This window comes from Pectinophora gossypiella, chromosome 19, assembly GCF_024362695.1.
Source record: "Pectinophora gossypiella chromosome 19, ilPecGoss1.1, whole genome shotgun sequence".
Classification (NCBI taxonomy): Eukaryota; Metazoa; Arthropoda; class Insecta; order Lepidoptera; family Gelechiidae; genus Pectinophora; species Pectinophora gossypiella.
Window position 1 is genome coordinate 12,543,581 of NC_065422.1, and position 21,778 is coordinate 12,565,358.

The window sequence follows — 21,778 nt, forward strand, 5'->3', positions numbered from 1 at the left end:
ATTATTTTTGAGGTTTCAATGTGAGGTCGTAAATAATTTCATTTTTTCCTCAGCATTGCACCCGAGCGAAGCCGGGGCGGGTCGCTAGTCCCTTATAAAACAATTCATACACATAATAAAGTAAGTATTATAGTATGTATAATGACGATTACTCACCCGCTGGCTTCAAGGGTTTGTTTCCACTGCGGTTGCCATAGCAACTGGCGACCCGACACGACCTGCAACGGAAAACCTCGAATTAGCACACTTACTGAAGGACCACCTGTAATTTGTATTTGGAGCGTCAAATTGTACGTATTAAGAGCCTAGTTAACAGTCTTTTGTAATTATTTCTTTTTATGTTGATGCAATAAAATATATTTGTATTGTATTCTACTGTGATCCAAAAGGTCTCATTATAGTACCAAATTCATCAAATTCAAAAATATCTTTATTCAGTAGGTAACATAGTTACACTTTGAATCGTCAATTTTTACATAACGAACGTCTCATCCGCCTCTGCAGCTTCTCACAACTTGTATAGCCGGGGAAAAGAAGCTGCAAGAAAAACCTCGGCACAGGGCCTTAGACGTTCTTAAAAAAATAAACATAAAATATTGGTATACAATTGAGTAATTTAGCTGCCTAATATCAGTTCTCAGACAGTTAACCCCATGCATTCATATCTTCTAAGTAATCACTAATCTTATAATAACATCGGGGCCGATGCGTCGGGTGTAGGTATAAAATGTATTTTCCCCTCGCGATATGCAACTCATTTGACGAGTGCTGTCAACTTGTTTAGTGGCCAATATAAAATTTTGGCAGGGATTTTTTAAATGCATAAAATTGACGTGTGTTTGTGTTCCATACATTTTATGCCTGTTGATTACCCGTCCCTTTCCTTTTTGGTACATAAGAAAAAGACAGATATACCTTAAAATGAAATTAGGTGGCGTGTACTGAAATCAGCACCAGTAATGACCTTAATAAACAAAATTGCTGATCACCTGATTGTCCGAAAGTAAGACGATCCGTGCTTCGGAAGGCACGTTAAGAAGCCGTTGGTCCCGGTCACTACTTACTGATGTAAGTATGTAGTCACGTCAGGGGCCTTTGGCGGCTCAATAATACCTTGACACCAGGGTTGATGAGGTTGGTAATCCACCTCATAACCCACACGATAAGAAGAACAAAATTGTCAACGTAATTTAGCTTTACATGCAAGAGATATAAAAACACTTTCATAATAAACGAGACATGATAAATTGCTTCACTTAAGTAGTACTTTATCTTTGTCTTTGCAAAGATCAGAAAGATGATAAGTATCGCAATTTCCTTTTACGAAAATCTTTGTTTACTTTGTTATTTTGTGTCGAATAGTGAAGAGTAGTCAAAGAAATGTCTTAATATTGCTTAGATAAAAAAGGAACTTATGTCACCAAAAACTCGCCTCATCTAGTCGCGGAGACTACCACTTTAAATCCATAATTATCTTTCGAGTCTAGAAGATAAACTAGGCTGTTCATGAAACCTTTATAAAATTCAGTCTAAAGTTAAATCCAGACTGAAGAATACCGTAATATATTTTTTTTACCCGAAAGCATGGAATAGTTTGAGCTCAATACTTAAAGCCTGCGGCTCCGTGGTCCAGTGGTTGAGCGTTGGGCTCACGATCCGGATGCCCCGGGTTCGAATCCCGGTGGGGACATATCACAAAAATCACTTTGTGATCCCTAGTTTGGTTAGGACATTACAAGCTGATCACCTGATTGTCCGAAAGTAAGATGATCCGTGCTTCGGAAGGCACGTTAAGCCGTTGGTCCCGGTTACTACTCACTGATGTAAGTATGTAGTCGTTATATGAGCCATGTCAGGGGCCTTTGGCGGCTCAGTAATAACCCTAACACCGGGGTTGATGGGGTTGGTATTCCACCTCACAACCCACACGATAGAAGAGAAGAGAATACATACAGGCTTGACAAGTGCACTTAGTATCCTTCTAGAGTAGATATAAAAAAAATAAAAAAAAAAAACAAAAAAAACGTTTATTTCTTCTTCTACAAACAATCTTATAAACTACCATACTAACAAAAAAAGTATTTAAATAACTAACTATATATTGGCCCCGATTCCTGCAGACACCTCCTAATTTTACTTTAAGTTATACCTGTCATTTTCTTATCCGCCGAAAAGGAAAGGGACGGATGATTGACAGCTTTTAATTTTAGGAAGAATGAGTAAATGAATGAATAACCCGGGCGAATCAAAAAGGTATCTCGCTGGTATGCAAACCGTTTGACGTGTGCTGTCAACATAATTATGTCGGGTTATTGGCCAATGTAAAATTTTTAAACGGTTGTTTTAGATATGTGCTTAAAATTGACGTGTATTCCATAAATTTTATGCTTGTCGTTTAGGTACCTGTCCCTTTCTTTTTCGGCGGATAAGAAAATGACAGATATAACTTAAAACAAAATTAGATGGTGTTTACAGGAATTAGCACCATTGATATACATTGGGACGTGTTCTAGAATTTAAAACTATCTCAAAGCCGGGAACAATTAAATGTCCCGATTAAGGAATTAATCTATTCATGAAACTATAAACTAAGAAAAGAAAATAAACGTAGAAAGCTCGGTGAGTTATGGCTAATATTGGGATATAGTCGTAAGGTTATGTTTATGCTTTTAAACAGCTTTTAAAAAGGCTGTAAGCAGATTTGTGTCTTGTGTGATTAGATTTTATCCAAATTAACATAACAAATATCAACTTTACGTTCTGTGATTACATTCTATAGGTACATAAAACTGAAAATTCTGACAGTGCGCACGATGTAGAAGCATTTTTATATGCTTTCAGCACTATCACCTGATTGTCCGAAAAAATAAGATGATTCCGTGCTTTGTAAGACATGTTAAACCATTGGCCCCAGGCTATACTAGCCCAAAATACCTCCTCCAACCCGCACTGTAGCAGCGTGGTAGAGTATGCTCCATTCCCCCTTCGGTTGATTGAGGGGAGGGCTGAGCTCAGTAATGGGACGTATATAGGCTGTTGATGGTCTGTATACTTACAATTCGCACAAGTAAGATTTAGGACGCTCATCATCATCACTAATTTAAGAGCCACGTTCTTGTCTACTTTTTAGGCAAAAATAGAGCAGTGGTTTCCCTCCTGCCTTCCGCCCCACAGTACTCTGTCTGACGCGATTGGGATGGCGCCCAGAGTAGTCAGTGTAATTTTTAGGACCCTAAGCCCTGGATAACAAGATCTCCTTCGGCAGAAAATTTCAAAACAAACGTGTGAATAAAAAAAACAACTTGTAATAATATCTCACGGGGTAATATTATACTTGTAAAGAATTACGATTATGTTGTTAATAAATGGACGATTTCGCAAGAGAATTGTTCCATTAGCCAAGTTCACAGTAATTGTTCAACCTTGTGTTATGTTATGAACTCTACAGTCGCTCACGAAATTCATAAAAAGATCATGATTATTATTATTTTTATTATTTAAAAATAATGAGAATGAAGTATGTAACTTGAATTCAAGACTAAGTAATCTATAAGGGTTCCATTTAAACTTTTGAGGTTCGGAACTTTCGGAACCCTGAAAATGTAATGATTCTGAACCCCGAACTCCGGTACCGGACTTCCACCAATGTGTTATTAATTTATCTTAAATGCCGTTTTCACTAACACACTCAGCTCGATCATTACCTATAGACGGCCATACGGCTCACCACCTATCCCGTTGGTCTAACAGATAGCTCGGTGAAGTGAGCGTACGTAGTTCATCTTGCGATGGTTGTACCTCTGACTACCCCAATTGTGATTATATTCGTGAGCTTAATTTTAGGTTTGCCAACTCCGCCGGAAAATGCTAGGTACATCTTCTAACGTGTGAATTATGAGGTAGATTACCAACTTCATCACCGTTCCAGAGTTACTATTCAGCCGCCAAAGGCCCCTGACGTGACTCATGTAACGTCTACGTACTTACATCAGTAATTAGGGACTAACGACTTAACGTGCCTTCCGAAGCACGGATCAACTTGTAAAGGTAAAAAACATAATCCATTTGTCTATGTATGGGAAGCTTATTTAAATCCAATAAATTCCTCTCGATTCCTAAAGAGTCTAAACCAAGTAGCAACTTGCGTTTGCGCAGGGATCGCAGCTATTTGCGGCGTCCTCTGGAATGTGCCGTTCTATAGGTACTACAACACTATAGTTGTTAAGTATAGAACGCGAGTTCTTTGGAAACTTAGTGAGATATTCTTACAGAATTGTGTGGTTTGAGATCAAAGATCAACCTCATCAACCCTGCTGTCATGGTTACAATAGGGTAGTTTGCAACCAGTCTAATTAGTTACTTTTACTAAACGTCAAAATACGAAATTACTATGGAATTTGTATGAAAAAGTTGTTAATGTGTCTATGGTCTCACTATGATAGTTGTACTGTGAATGGAAGGCTTTATATTATTTTTTCCTTTGGGGACCAGAGACGAATTGTCTGCCCTTCCTCTCTCTGCTCGACCACCGACCATGAGGGTTAGCTACATCGTTCTGTTTCTTATACTTTAACTTTTGTGACTAATTTAATTGTCTTAAATACTGACATTATCGTGACAAGTGTACTGGTATTCTTGAGGAATAAAATATACATTTGGTGTGAATCAGCTGTTTTCAATTATCTACCGCATTGCTAATGGTGCTAATCACAGCCACTGCCGATCTACGTCCTCCATCAAAAGTAACCTGTGACGTCATAGAAAAACGTGACAAAATGGCGCACTTATTATTATATTTTTCTTTATTAAAATTCAAAAATAAGTTAAATAAAAAAAAGAAAACCTTTTTTTATCACCTTTAGATCTGTCTTTATTTAGTAGTCAGAATATCATAATTTATGTTTGACCTTGGAAACTGCTGACTTTTTTAAGCTGTCCCCAACACCCTGTATTGTTAGTTTAAATTTCTACATCGTTTGTTTGTATACCATTATAAATAATCATACATACATACATAAACTCACGCCTATTTCCCACCGGGGTAAGCAGAGACTATAAAATTCCATTTGCTTCGATCCTGACACACTTCTCTTGCTTCCTCCACATTCATCAATCGCTTCATACACGCACGCCGGTTCAGAGTAGATCGTATTAAACCTTTTCTAAGGACATCTCCAATTTGGTCATCGTAAGTTCTTCTCGGTCTTCCTCTGCCAGCCCTACCATCAACTTTCGCTTTATATACCGCTTTTGCAATTCTATAAAAATAATCAAAACATTCAATTAAAGTGCGATTCAATTAATGTCATTGCACTGAAGACGGTACTTTCAGGTTTCACCGGTCATCACACTTCGTGATCGTTTACAATTAGCGCCTCCACGGTGCGTGACTCAAACCATACATACATAAACAATCATTGAGAAAACGACTAGTATTATGTACTACGTCTTATTGGCCTTTTTGGCGTAAGGAGCTCGGTGGCGCAGCGGTAAACGCGTTCGGTCTGCGATTGTTGAAGTTAAGCAACTTTCGCAAAGGCCGGTCATAGGATGGGTGACCACAAAAAAAAATCATCTTGAGCTCCTCTGTGCTTCGGAAGGCACGTTAAGCCGTTGGTCCCGGCTGCATTAGCAGTCGTTAATAACCATCAATCCGCACTGGGCCCGCGTGATGGTTTAAGGCCCGATCTCCCTATCCATCCATAGGGAAGGCCCGTGCCCCAGCAGTGAGGACGTTAATGGGCTGATGATGATGATGATGACATGACTTATGGTAAATATCCCGATTTGGGCATTCTGCTTTGGCACAGATACTCAACATAAAGCAGCTGCTGTATAAAGGCTTCAAACGGACTGCATTTGAACTGCAAACCAGCTGCAAAAATTACAGCTTAGTTGCAATTTTTGTGCGGTTGGCATAACTGCATCAAATCAATCAAATCTGCAAACCGACAACAATCTGATCTTTAAAACTAAATGTAAGTGCGTTCAGAATGCATAGAAAAAAAGTACCAAATCAAGAGACATCTGCCGAAGAAAGCAAAGTTCATCGGACATCTGAGTCCATTTTATTGAATTTTACAACCGAAACGATTGGAAAATACATGACAAATTGTTGTGCGCCTGCGCATCAAATTGACACCTTGAAATGGTCGCGCTTTCTCGAGCGTTAGAGCGAGGAAGCTATCGGGAGTGATATCCGGAAATGTTTCGGATATTTTCAGCAATACTCATATTCATATAATTCGTAATAGTTATGTTATTACATGTTGTGTTTAATGCACGTATATGAGATTCTCGATTTTATATTCAAATACAGAGCCATAAATTAAATTACAAAAATCTGCATCAAAATCAGTCTAAGAGAGGTAAGTATACGGATACGTAGACTGATTTTGAGCGAACGCATTAAATACTTACTATGTTTTCGTAATTCCGTATCTTTCTCATCCTTAGGAAAACTCACAAAAAGCAAAAACATAGAAAACGTCCGCATTCGGATATCACCTGTCTATGATTCGGATTGTAGCGTTGACAGCGACTTTCCGAACGGCGATCCTCGCTACGGCGAGTCTCTTTACGGCGAGTGGCCTTATTTTCCCTCTACGTCGAGCGAGTTTTGATGTTATTGTACAGTTATGGTAAAAACTGTTTTGCTGTTTTCTTATACTTTTCAGTTCGTTGTTTTTATAAGTAGTAGTGTTAGACCTATTCTTTATATTTATGATTTAGTTTAAATAGACAAATACAATAAATTTTCCTCTTATTATTTTCCTCCTCCTTATGACTATTCGAAATAAATCGATCTTTTCGGTCATTATTTCATACCCCTGAACAACACTACGGTCATGGTTCGTCAGCCACGGTGGCCGAATACCTCTTCAAGGTCAGTTCTCCCCGGAATCCGTTAAACCGTGAGATTATAGGTTTTTTATTCGCAGACGGATGACACCTAAAGATGGCTCATTCCTCAGATAAATTATAGACCTCCCGTTTATTGCTTTTGGGATAACTTTACACATTTTTTTTTCTGCCACTGTCACTGTCAAAAGGTCTTGTTCATTGTTTTAAGTTTACGCGGTTATTATCATAATAATTAAAGCACATACTAACGGGTTCTTACCTGCCATATTTCGACACTGTTGCAAGTGCCATGATCACGGGATGTCATCCCGTTGCAACAGTGTCGAAATATCGGGAGTCTCATATCCCCATTTAAACGCGCTTCATTTAAACGGGCTATCCCCATTTATGTGCTTTAATTTTAAAAGGTCTTGTGGTTCACCGGCGTGCTTCCCAAACGGAGAGCTCCGGTTTGAACCCTGGTAACGGAATTACACCAATGTTATTTTAATTTGCAGTTTTCACTAACACAGTTGGCTCGACCGTTATAGACGGCGATGCGACTCACCTCCTACATTAGTCTGACAGAAAGCTCGGTGAGGTTACGACCGTCTCGATGTACCTTTGACTACCCCAATTGTTTTGTGGGAGACTTGGCTTCCGTGCCTCACTCAGCAGGGTCCACAGAATACCAGCGTCGTGGCTCGCGCCGCGGCTTATGCTGAGTGAGGCCCTTTTATAAAGGACACCACCACCATCGTTGACCAGTTCATACACTCAATTATTTGCATTTCTCGTGTAAGTTGTTTTTATTATGTGTTTTGATTGTAAGTTATGTATTACTCTGTGTTTAATATTATATATTTATGATTTGTTTTATATTTGTTACTGTGGTGTTCCTTTATAATAAACGTTTCTTTCTTTCTTTTCTTTCTTTAATTGGGATATAGTCGTAAAAAGCATGGAACTGAGTAATTTTAAAAAACATTGATTATGATTTTTTACGACAGGAAATTCCACTTGATATTAACTCAGAATCATGAGCCTGAAATTTATCATCCCCCTCAGTTTTTGGTACGGTGTCACTAACACCCAGTCCGCGCATGCGTATCTAGGTGAGTGTGCAATAAAAACTGTTGTTATAAGTTTACAAACGTAAACCTTATCAGTATCAGAGACAGCAGAAACACAACCAGACAACTTGATTTTTGTATTTAATGGTTAAATAACAATTTCTTTCAGAAAATAACATACGTTCACGATTATATCCCATTTGGGGTAGTCAGAGGTGCATCCATCGCACGACGAACTAAGGAAAAATAAATAAAAATAAAAAACTCAGGACATGTAGATGTTCTTAGAAAAGGTTCAGTACGGTCTTCTCTGATCCAGCGTGCGTGTATGAAACGATTGATGAATGTGGAGGAAGCAAGGATCGAAGCAAATGGAATTCCACAATCTCTGCTTACCCCTGTGGGAAATAGGCGTGAGTTTATGTCTGTAAGTAAATCAGGAAAAGGAAAGACTTTTTGTATTTCTTCAGAAAATATTATTTTAAAATCGTACCTTAATCTATTATCAAATCAATGGGTACCCGATAATAAGCATGAAGCGGCTATGGCGACAGAATTTGTCAGTAAACCTTTTAATTTAAACCTTTATCTATTTCTTCATTATCCGGTAGACAAGTTTACTCAATTCTTATTTAAATAAAGGAAATGCTTTTATAACAATGGCTACCTTGGGAATATGATAACTAACCTCGTAGACCGACTTTTTGACTTTTAGACTTTTTGTAATTATTTCTTTTTATTTTGGTGCAATAAAGTGTATTTGTATTGTATTGCATTGTATTGTAGACCAGACAGAAAAAAATATAAGTAAATGTACTTACATCCCACCTTAAAAATGAAGACCAATACTAATAACATAACATAACATAACAAATACTTTATTGCACAAACAGGAAAAAACAAAATACAAAACAAAAGAGAAATAGAATTAGTACAATAGGCGGCCTTATTGCTAAGTAGCAATCTCTTCCAGGCAACCTTTAAGTATAGAAGATATTGAATATTATGTAATATAGCGGGATAGTGCAGCATGGGAATACTTGTACATATAAAAATACACTTTCGACTACATAAACTACATAATAATAATACACATAATTCATCATCAATTTAAGAGCCACGCTCTTGTCGGTGTAGCATTTTCCATTCCAGTCTATCAAAGGCCAATTCCTTGACTTCCCTATAAGACACGACGTTAACCTTTTCTTTAATCTGTTCCATGTAAGCTCTTCTTGGTCTTCCCCTTCCTCTCTTTCCTTCTAGCTTTCCTTCTATGATGTTTTTAATGAATTCGTCGTGTCTTATTAGGTGTCCAATCATCTTGCCTCTTCTGTCCTCAATAATTCTCAGTATTTGTCTCTTTTCCCTTACTCTTACTAGCACTTCCTCATTTGTAACCCTTTCTGTCCAACTTATTCTTTCCATCCTCCTCCAACACCACATTTCAAAGGCCTCGAGTCTCTCTCTGTCCTTCTGTGTCAGTGTCCAAGTTTCACATCCATAGAGGGCTATACTCCATACGAAGGTTTTGACACATCTTTTTCTGATAGATTTGGCAATCTTAGCCTTGAATATGCACCCTTTGTTATGGAAAGCTTGTTTTGCCATTGCTATTCTGGTTTTAACGTCTAAAGTACATCTTGAGTCATTCGTTATTATGCTGCCTAGATACTTAAAGTTCTTTACATTTTCAATCGGGATATTATTTAACTTAATTATTTGGCTGTCTATTTTTGGAGTTTTGGAAATTGTTAGAATTTTGGTTTTACATATATTAATTTTAAGGTCGTATTTTTCAAAAACTGTGTTCATTGTGTTAAGTAGGGTTTCTAGGTCTTCTTTATTACTGGCCAGTGCCGCAATATCGTCTGCAAATCTGATACTAATTTTATTCTGTCCATTTATTGTTATTCCGTTACTGATTTTAGCTATTTCCTTCATGGCACCCTCTATGAAAATGTTAAATATTAGTGGAGATAAGGAACAGCCCTGTCTTACACCTTGCCGTACTCTAGCTTTTCTCTTCACTTCTCCTATTTCTACGACAGTTTCCTGGTGTTTATATAGTTCGTATATTATCCTTCGGTCTCTATAATCCATTCCTACTTCCTTCAACCCCCTCATCATTTTCCTCCAGTTTACCTTGTCAAAAGCCTTTTCAAGGTCTATAAAAGCCACGCTGGTATCCATGCTTAAATCCAATCTCCTGTCAATTATCAGTCTTAAAGCTAATATTGCTTCTCTTGTACCTTTCTTTTCCCTGAACCCATACTGGTCATCTCCCAGACATCCCTCAGCTTTAGGTCTCAGTCGGTTTTGAATGATTTTAAGTAAAATTTTTGAAGCCTGTGATATTATGCTCAGTGTCCGGTGTTCTTCGCATTTCAAAGTATTTGGTTTTTTTGGTAATGCCAAAGTTTTACTAACTTGAAAGTCTGTTGGTATTTTGCCAGTTGTATACATTAGATTGATTAATTCGTAAATTTCGTTCAAAACTAAGGGGATTGCAGATTTTAGCAATTCTATAAACAACTTGTCGTCTCCGGCAGCTTTTTTATTTTTTAAACTGTTTAAAGCTTTATCAAATTCCTCTCTCAAGATGTCCGGGCCACGATCATCCTCTTCCACCTCTTGTTCATCTTCTATATCGTCCTCGGTTAGTCCATCTCCCTGATATAATCCTTCTATGTATCTCTTCCATCTGTTAGCTATATCCTCATTATCAATCAAAATCTTTCCATCTTCATCTAGTATTGCTGTACTTCTTGTCTTTTTCTTCCTGTTTAAACTTTTTATTATGTTATATGCTAGATCCATTTTACCTGCTTTCATATAATGCTCAACGAGATCACAATCCTTTTCTAAGTCTTCTTCTTTACGGTTCCTACATTGTGTTGTTATTTTGTTAGTAAGTTTTCTATATTCAACAATACTGGCGTCATCCGACTTATTTCTTAACGTTCTCCTTTTTATCATAATATCAATAATATCTTGGCTTAGCCATTTCTTCCTTGGGACTAACTTTTCGCTTTCTAAGCATTCTTCTGCGGTACTTTTAATTATATCTCTAACCTTATTATACTTCTCTTCTATACTACACATAATTATAATTGTTATAATAAATAAATATCACGTCTTAAACTACTATATACTATGGAAGAAAAGGAGTAGATGATTATGAAGATGAAGAGGAAATAGAGGCAAGGAAATGCGCCTTGACTTCCCTTTAAAGGACTCTAATGACGAAGCTCTCCTAATGCTTTCAGGCAGAGAATTCCACAAACGGACAGCTTGCACCGTGAAAGACTTGGAGTAGAAAGTTGAGGAATGGGAAGGAATATTTAGAGACAGATTGTTGGATGAACGGAGGTTGCGGGTAATAATACAATATAATACAATAAAATGAAGGCCTTAGCCGAGTTGCAACTCAGTATTGTAATCAGTAACACATAGTTCAATATTGTTTATTGCAGAAGAGACTTTGAATCAGAAACAGTAATAGAATCATGTTTTCAACGTAATTATCATGGATAAACTTGTAGAAGGTCAATTTGTCATTTTTGAATCTACGTCATTTCGCAAGGTGTAATGGCCATGGCTGAGGAGAAGAAACATTTAAAAAAACTTTTTTCGGTGTGTTTTTTTATATTGCACCTGTGTAGAATAAAAAAATAAAATTTAAAAATGGAATGGATTAACTGGCTGCAAACAGAGACGTACAAGGCTATCGTATTATAACCAGTTACATTACCAAAAGCCAAATATGGTCAGGTGACCATACATACGTCCTCGGTACACCTACAGACTGCTTTGGATGAGAGCTCGTGGATGTTGTGTTAAGCCAGCAGACGAAAATCGTCACTATTAAATTCGCTGTGAGCTACGGAGATAGCTGAGATATGAAATGTATTACGATAAATATGGTAAATAAATACTTAGATTCTGAGAGTTTTATTTACTTTCACCAACATAGATCCCAAGACGTGCCAAGAAGTATATAAAAACAAAACAAAAATTCAAAGCCTTGTCAAAAAATAAGAAAATATAGAAACGTAAAAATGCTATAAAATGTTTTGCGAGAAGTTCGCCCTGTATAGAATCTGGTTGGCAAAACCTCGCCGTAGACAAGCTAGTTTCATTCCAGATAAACCTTTGCGGGCTAAATGTTTAACTAGATTGAAATTAATTGAAAGAAGTTTTGTTGAAGAATGTGATTGTTCAAAAAGACCACATTTCCAGACACAATAGTTAAACAATAGATTGAATTTTAAAAGGAAATTCGGTCTTTCGACTATACATACATACATAAACTCACACCTATTTCCCACCGGCGTAAGCAGCGACTATGGAATTCTTCTTGGGATTCTTCTCTTGCTTCCTCCATACACACGCCGGTTCAGAGTAGATCGTCCTGAATCTTTTCTAAGGACGTCTCCAATTTGGTCAATGTACGTCCTTCTAGGTCTTTCTCTGCCAGTCCTACCACCAACCTACGCTTTATATACTGCTTTCGTAATCCTATTATCCTTCATCCGCTCTGCGTGTCCAAACCAACTTAACATTCCCTTCTCAATCTTAGTCACTATATCGTCTTTTACACCACATCTCTCAGTTATCACGCTACGCGACGATCTCATTTTAACGTCATTAATCCCACTTTCATGCTTCTTCTGCCATATCCAACATTCACGTAGTGCGTTCTTACAGCTAGGTATAAAAGGCGACAATATCATTATATACTACAAGCACAGGAAGACAAGCAGCTGACTATGTGTGTCAATGCCTAAAAACAAAGTAACATCTGAAAACTGAATAAATACAAATACAATACTTCGCATATCTGACGTCACCGAGGAATACAACAAGCCTTGTTCCATTAAGATGCTGATACTGAAATACGATCTGCGGCCCACATACCGCCATACCAGCTCTGCAGCACCCATAGGTTTGCGTCCAATTTACAGCGGCAAGCGGCGTTGCAATTTTCCAGGAAAGAAATCAGAATTATTTTTTCAAAAGTAAGTAAAATAAGTGAAGGAAGTGAAGTAAGCGAAGTAAGCGAAGTAAGCGAAGTGAAGTAAATTAAGGAATTGAAGTAAGTAAAGTATTTATAGATGCTGGAGCCAAAACTAGGACACCCTATGTTATAGTGCCCTGCATTATTCAACGTAAGTATCATGGATTAAAATTGAAGGTCAATTTAACAGTATTGAATCTAAGTACGTCATTTCGTAAGGTGTTATGACTGAGGAGAAGAAATAACAAGAAATGTAACAGCATCTTTTAAATCAATGTAGGTACCTACACATTACCAGTTATTTAATGACTAGAAGAACGAATTGAATACCAGACATTTTTATCATTTAGGGAATCATTAATCTTATAATAAGCTAATATAGATAAGATAAGATAAGAATATGAGATGATGTAAGTGAGTAGTCGTTACATGAATCATGTCAGGGGCCTTTGGCGGCTCAATAGTAACCTTGACACCAGGCTTGATGGGGTTTGTAATCCACCTCACAACCCACAGGAGGAAGAAGAAGCTGTGAAAAACGGGATAATGCTAGGGGGTCATCCAATCTCCGTCTGGTCCTGACGTTCACGTGTCTTTCGTGACACGGAATATATTTAAAACCTTCTTCTTCTATCGTGTGGGTTGTAAGGTGGAGTACCGTACCAACCTCATCAACCCTGGTGTCAGGGTTACTATTGAGTCGCCAAAGGCTCCTGACATGACTCATGTAACGACTACCTACTTACATCAGTAAGTAGTAACCGGGACCGACGTGCATAACAACAAACAACACAGATTTTATATTTTATTTCAACTTCCAGTGCGTTAACGGTAGAGATGAAGATACCACGCCATCGCCTGTCGCTTAATCGGCAGAGTTGGGATTGGGACATATTCAGAAACCGGGTTCCTTGTAAACGTATATAAAGTCGAATACGGTCTGGCACGCCGCCAAACTTTCACTGCGTGCCTGTTGCAATCTGCACCAAAAGGGATCAAAATTGATGCAAATATTACTCTGTTAGTTACATCATCTCCCTAGCGTTATTCCGTTTTTCATGGGCTGCGCAAACATAACCTGAAGATTTGACAGATCCGGATTTTACAGAAGCGACTGCCTATCTGAAGGATCATCATCATCATCAGCCCATTAACGTCCCCACTTCTGGGGCACGGGCCTTCCCTATGGATGGATAGGGAGACCGGGCCTTAAACCATTACGCGGGCCCAGTGCGGATTGATGGTTATTAGCGACTGCTAATGCAGCCGGGACCAATTGCTTAACGTGCCTTCCGAAGCACGGAGGAAGCGGTATCTGAAGGATATACCAGCCTAATAGAGGTTAGGTCACATACCTCCTAATCACATTTCTCAGTAATGCGGGTTTCCTCACGATGTTTTCCATCAACGCTGAGTTCTTTCCCAAGATCTATTCTATCTGTACCAAATTTCATAAAAATCGCCTCAGTGGTTAATGCATGTCCACAGAATTACTTTCGCATTTGTAATACCTATTAGTAGGGATTTAACTACTCGTACTGTCCAACAATAATGCTCAAAACACAAAATTCATTGCGTAACTAATTACAGGACTCCCACGCCGGTCACGGTATAATTAAATTTGTCCAAATCTGGTTACAGAATGAATGTGGGGCTAAACTACACATACCACACGAATTACTTTGAACTGTGAACTCTTTAGACTATTTTAATCTATAGCAACTTATTGGTGTTGATTCCAGTACACGCCACCTAAATTTATTTTAAGTTATACCTGTCATTCTCTTATGCACTGAAAAGGAAAGGAAAATGTATATATGCCTGCAAAGGCAAAATTTTGTGAGACGTAATTTGCAACTATAACTGAAACTATTATCTGTAACTGTACCTAAATTTATGCACAATAAAAATCTTTATTTTTGTCTTTAAAAGGGGCGGACAATCGACAGGCATAAAATTTATGGAACACACGTCTACTTTAGACAGAAAAACAACCCTTTCATAATTTTATATTAGCCAATAACCCGACAGAATTCAAACAGGTTGAATATCAGCTGGGTGCCTATTTTATTCGCCCGGGTTATTCACTCATTCATTTTAAAATTAACAGTTGTTAATCACCCGTCCCTTTCCTTTTCGGCGGATAAGAAAATGACGGGTATAACTTTAAATAAAATTAGGAGGAGTCTGAAGGAATCGGGGCCATTATACACAATATACATCAATGATTAGATATAATGTTCACTTGAATTTGAATCGTAAACATAAATAAGTATCTCTTTTTAACGTCACGCTTTTGTAACACCTATTTCCCGTCGGGGTCCTCTTCTCTCGTGTGACTTGTGAGGTGGATTACCAACCTTATCAACCCTGGTGTCAGGGTTACTATTGAGCCGCCAAAGGCCCCTGACATGACTCATGTAACGAATACTTACTTACATCATCGTAAGTAGTAACCGGTACCAACGGCTTAACGAGCCTTCCGAGGCACGGATCATCTTACTTTCGGACAATCAGTCAGTCCTTGACACAGAACCCTAGACGTTCTTTCAGTAACTTGGCTGGCTAGTACTGGTTTCCAGGCGGTTATTCCCCACCATTTAACAGCCACTAATGGTTATACGTAACAGGGCTTGATTGGTAGCCATAATCACAATGATTCCATATCGATGAGCAGACAAGGCCACAGCAAGGTCACAGGATTGGCAGGAAATAGGCGCGGGCGCAGCTGTTCAACTGATTCATTTGTAGCTTTGTTGTTTACGGTGTTGGCTTAAAATGGCGATACAGGTTGTTTAAGTACACGTAATTTGAATCTGTATACTTAAGTAGAAGGTAATTATAATTTACAAACGACCTAATCTGTATTGAGCTGGTTTTCCCTTCGCGGTTTGGAAGGTCAGACAGGCAGTGGCTTCTATAAAAAACCGGACCTGTTAAATCTTCAGGTTAGGTAAGCGGACCCTGTAAAAATCGGGATAATAGCTAGGGTAATGATGATGATTACCCGTACCTTTCCTTTTCAGCGGATAAGAAAAGGACAGATATAACTTGAAATAAAATCAGGTAGTAGGTACTGGAATAAACTATGTGTATATAGAATAGTATTAAAACTAGAACCATTTTATCAGGATGTACATACATTTTGTCGTTCATAAAACTGTCATTTTTCATTTTAATCATGTAACGTTAACTGTTTGAGAGGGTTTCCCTGTAAGTTCGATAATGGATTCAAATTGTGAAGTGACAAGCGAGACAGGCTGGGGAAGTTATGTTGGAAGAGAATTTAAGAGCCGTTTAAAGTCTTCTCAAAAATGATGAATTATCACGTTGATATTACGTTATCATGGAACAATGTTTTTTTCTTCTGCACTTTATTGAACAAACAATTTGTGAATGGGTACTTGACTGGGTGAAGGTTATAGGACCTAGAAATAGAAGACGTAGATGATCAAATAAAAAAGGGGGGGATACTTTTATCACAGTCACCGTCGCTTTTCGAAATCGTTTTGTTCAAGAGTGGCTCGAAACTAGCAGCAAAGTAGGTCGTCTTTGATAAGTTGAGCCGCTGCCCAACCCAATAGGGATATAGGCGTGACTATACAGGGTTAGTGACATCGTAACGAATACGGGATGAATTTTAGTGTCGTTTTTAATTATTTTCAGTTCCATACTGCGACGGAATTCCACTTGATAACTGCTCCGAATCATGGTCTGAATCATCCTTCAAAGATTTTGTTATGATGTCACTAACACCCTGTATTTATGTATTTACGTGTCTTAGGCAGACATAACGTGAGTTTTAATTTAGAATAAAACCCAAATTTTTAACTTGAACTTATATTAATTATAAAATTGTGTGAATGATGCGTTCGGTCAAGAGGTCAGAACGAAAGTGAGTTTGCAAATTTATTGGCAATAAACTCCTATGCAAAATGCAGTTTTTGTTATACGCGGGTGACAATTACGGACTTGATTTAAGAAGGCGCTGGCCGGAACAGTATGAATGAACATACATTACGGATAACGGAGTAGATCAAGTTAAAAGTAATAAGAAGACAAGTTGCAGCCACTTTTGAAACGAAATCCCAGAATAGATAAAATGGTGATCAGCCTATCGACCATCATCTTGGAAAGCACACAATCCTCTGTAAGTGCTGAATTCATCACCAATAAACATTTTTTTATAGGAATAATAATTGAAATCGTTGCAAAAGCGGAAGTCTGCCATTTTTTATAAACCTAGAATACAGCCTTGAAAAGTTCATTGAATGTAAGTTTAGATTTTTTGCACATGACTTTAGGTGTCGACCTCTTTTTATAAAGTCCTCGGCGAAAAAATTGTTTACAACGAAAATTGTTAACACTGTTTAAATACAAGCTTACGGATATATCCCAATTGGGGTAGTCAGAGGTGCATCCATCACAAGATGAACTAAGTACCCATACGTCACAGAAATCAGAATCATTTATTCAACGTAATTATCATGGATAAACTTGTGGAAGGTCAATGCAACATTTTTGAATTTACGTCATTTCGCGAGGTGTTATGGCTGAGGAGAAGAAATGACAAGAAACTGTAACAGCAACACATCTTTTAAATCAATGAGGGTATACATTACAAGTTATTTAATAACTAGAGGAAAATATTCAATACCAGACATTTTTATCAGCCTCCGTGGTCTAGTGGCTAGAGCGTTAGACTCACGATCTGGAGGTCCGGGTTCTATTCCCTCCCGATGGGGACATTGCCGAAATCACTTTGTAAGACTGTCCTTTGTTTGGTAAGTACTTTTCAGGCTTGAATCACCTGATTGTCCGAAAAAGTAAGATCATTCCGTGCTTCGGAGGGCATGTTAAGCCGTTGGTCCCGTCTATTAGCCGTAAAAACATCTCCACCAACCCGCATTGGAGCAGCGTGGTGGAGTATGCTCCATACCCCCTCCGGTTGATTGCGGGGAGGCCTGTGCCCAGCAGTGGGACGTACATAGGCTGTTTATGTTATGTATTTTTATCGCAGAGCTTTCTGTTAGACCAACGTGATAGGTGTTAAGCCGTATCGCCGCCTATAATTGTCGAGTGGTTAGCCTTCATAATTCTCTACCTATATAGCAACACCAAGCACCCTCGACCGTCTCGAAGTTTGTTCTTTTGATCTCCGCAAGTACCTGCTTACCCGATGTTGGCGATTTCTCGATAACAATATCTTGGTTGTGTCTATAATGATCCTTACCTGAAACAACAATAAATGAATTGTTAGAAATCTGTAAAAGCTTTTCAATTACTTATCTTTTTTTTCGTAAATACGCAGTTAGTGACATAGTAAAGAAAATTTTGAGGTATGATTCAGAATATAATTCTAAGTTGATATCAAGTAGAATTTTCCGTCGCCAAAGTATGGCAAGTGTTTTTGTCAAGTATTTTTTTTAAACTGAAAATAATTAAAAAAGCTCTTGACATCAACTCAGAATAATTAGCTGAATCATTCCTCACAGTATTCGTTACGATGTCACTTACACGCCATATAAGTATAACCAGACAGACAGTATATACACAACACTAAAAACAATTACAAAAGTGATAAAAGAAGTACAATCGGCGGCCTTATTGCTAAATAGCAATTTCTTCCAGACAACGTTAGGGTGGAAGAACTTGCTACATATTGGAGTCAGGGAAGGTGCAATACAGCTATAAGTAAATAATGCAATATAACTTAAAAGGATCTACTTAAAACATAATAATAGTATAAATATAAGCTAAAGACAAATCGTATAAAATATCATAACACATAGTATATAGAGGAGAAGGTAAAAACTTTCAAAGTTAAGCATTCTTACTCACCTTACCTTCTCTTGAGATACCATCTGAACACAAGGTGTGACTCAAGCCCGTACGATGTAAAAGTAGAACGTAACAACGTTAGTCCTAATTAGGGCGCAACTTACGAAAACAATGCAGGACTTGCAAGTCTTGCGTGTCTTGCAAATCTTGCATCTTGCAAGTGTAAGTTGCCTTTTGCAAGACATAGCTGGAACGTGCTAATGCCTACCATTCCACGACGTGATAATTTGAGAGCTCGGCCGCTTGCAAAAAGATTTGCGAATGTAGAGCAGGGATGCATTTGGGTTTTCGAGACCGCCTCTTGGAAAACGTAGCGTAGGACGTTCTTGACGACCAGGAATGTTCCAGAGTAGGAATAATCCCGTTGTACTCTTTAATAGTAAGGTACACTTTGTACGTATATATTTTGACTGACAAGTTCAAGTCCCGTCCGAGTCAGATTGTTTTTCGATTTAAATTTTCTCTTTGTAAATTACCCTAAGCACGTGTAAGTGCTATAAAAACAAAAATCGTTGTATTATTGTTCAATCTATGCTATCATCACCATCATCTCCCTAGCATTATCCCGTTTTTCACAGGGTCCGCTTACCTAGCCTGAAGATTTGACAGGTCCGGTGTTACAGAAGCGAGTGCCTGTCTGACCTTCCAAACTGTGCAGGGACACCAGCCCAATACAGGTACAATAAGCTCGGAGAATTGCCAAGCTGAAGTGACAGTGGGCAGGACACATAGCGAAGAGAACCGATGGCCGCTGGGGCGGAAAGGTTCTCGAATGGTGACCACGTGTCGGACGACGCTCAGTGGGTAGGCCCGCTACAAGGTGGACCGACGATCTGGTGAAGGTCGCAGGAAGCCGCTGGATGCGGGCAGCGCAGGACCGATTGTCGTGCAGATCCTTGGGGGAGCCCTATGCCCAGCAATGGGCGTCGTACGGCTAGGTAGGTGTTTAATCTATAGTATAACTTTAAAAAATATATCTTCCCCCAACTTTGCTTCCTGCCGTCTGAATCCCCCCCTAAAACACTCAGCACAGTGGTTGAAACATTAACAAACGTGCGAAAGAAGAGTACCAGTTTAGAAGCAAGCTTGCCGAGACAGACAATTGTCCCCGAGATGGGAATAGTTTGTGGCACTTCTGACGAAACGACAGTAACAGAAAGCCCAAAGAACTGTGTCATTTAATAAGATAACTTCATAAATAAGATTTATTTAGGTGATGCCAATGGTGCTAATTCCTATAGACACCTAACCTAATTTTATTTTAAATTATACCTGTCATTTTCTTCTCTCTTTTTCAGTTTTGTGTAACCCGTAGACTCACAAGTGCTGCAACAATCATCTACGATAGATGCTGTGGCCAATGATGATGGGATGATGATTTTTTTCCTATATTACATTATCCAACTTATCTGTACTGTAGGCTCTGCACGGTAACCGCGCCGCGCGCGGCTCGAATTATATCGAGGCCTTCGACCAATAACCGTTTGACGTCCATCTATGTAGATAACATTCGTATCGTCTATTCGTGTCGAAGCGCTCAATATAATTCGCGACGCGCGCGGCGCGGTTGTCATGCAGACCCGGCTGAACTATTTAGTCTGTACCAAACAAAGAGCACGGAGGTCCGCGTTGCTCTATAGTACCAATAGATAATTACCCAGTGTTACCGAAGTAGTTAATGTTACCATTGTGGTATTATGTCATTTCCAGTCATTGTCTGTTAAATGTTTACTATGCTTTAGTGGTTAGATGGTTCATGTTTATACTACAAAGGTATTTGAAGTGTATATATAATACATAGAATTAGAGAGCTGTTGTAATCCAGGGAAGAACGGTTGCCTCGCATTCTGAGGTCGCAGGTTCAAATCCACCACCAACGATATTCGAATTTGTTTTCAAAAACATATTTGGATTTTAAATTATAATAGCGGTGAACGAAAACAAGGAAATACACATATTCACTCGAGAAATTTAGCAATGTGTCATTTTGTGTTTCACTCAACGATAAATCATAATCAAGATGACGTGACGCCAATAATCTTCCATAATAAAAAAACAAACAGCAATCAATTTTCTTCCTTATCTCCCAAGTCCTTGAGATCAAAATTTCATCCAAGTCGCCTGCAAGAGAGATTCGATGATTTCAGTACCTGAAGAGACAATGATAACGCCGATAAGAGGAAATCCCATTAAAATGGAATTAATTCCATTTAATGGAATTTGAAAAACTTTCAAGGATTACGAACCCGGTCCCTTTCAGCCGCTCTTGCAACTTTTGAGTGCTGGTTTGGCTTGGATTTATCAAAAGACAGTTTAACGTTTTAAAGCCGGGGACGATACTTTTTTAGAACTCAGAAAAGAGAAAGAAAGAAAGTAATTATTACTCTCCAGTTATAGTAATTCAATTTTCTTTATTTCAATAAAACAAATGCTAATTGCCATTTATCAGAATTTGAATTCCGAACGAAGTACTTTATTGCTGTTTTGTTTTGATTCCCGCGTGAACGTGAATAGGCGAGTGTTCAACTAGTCAAATCAGTTACTTTTTATTAAACGTCAAAACACGAAATTACTAAGGAATTTGTATGAAAAAGCACACTGTGACGTCATAGAAAACCATTTTTTTTTACTAGCATTTTTCTTTGCTACAATTTATACATAAGTAAAAATAGAAAAAATATTTTTTTTTTCTTTAGTTTTAGCTCTTTCTTTGCTTATATACCTATTTTTATTTATACTATCAATTATGATTGAACCCCTTGGCATACTACTGATTTTCATATTATACTTTGTTAACACTTCACGGCACGGGTTTTTGTTGGCACGTTCAATTCATTTATTACCAATTGATAAGCCTAATTTGGGTACTGGCAGAATATCAGTGTTGGTGAGAGTGGGTACTCCTACCATACTCTTAGCAACAATATGCTGAGTCAGTCCCATTTCCCTGGGCAGTGTTAGCTACTAGTCACAAATTGTTAATCTTAATTTATGTAAATGCTTT

At 38.2% G+C, this 21,778-nt stretch overlaps 2 protein-coding genes across 2 annotated transcripts in view; both read right to left on the reverse strand.

Moving 5' to 3' along the window:
* Window positions 1-21,778, reverse strand: part of LOC126375628 (protein split ends) — a 173,229-nt gene that overhangs the window by 69,802 nt on the left and 81,649 nt on the right. Inside the window, exon 2 of the mRNA XM_050022621.1 lies at window positions 157-218. The gene's annotated coding sequence lies outside the window, so the exon portion shown is untranslated. The remainder of the gene's footprint in view (window positions 1-156; window positions 219-21,778) is intronic.
* Window positions 19,342-21,778, reverse strand: part of LOC126375676 (putative oxidoreductase GLYR1 homolog) — a 342,593-nt gene continuing 340,156 nt past the window's right edge. The window contains exon 13 of the transcript XR_007567633.1: window positions 19,342-19,363. The gene's annotated coding sequence lies outside the window, so the exon portion shown is untranslated. The remainder of the gene's footprint in view (window positions 19,364-21,778) is intronic.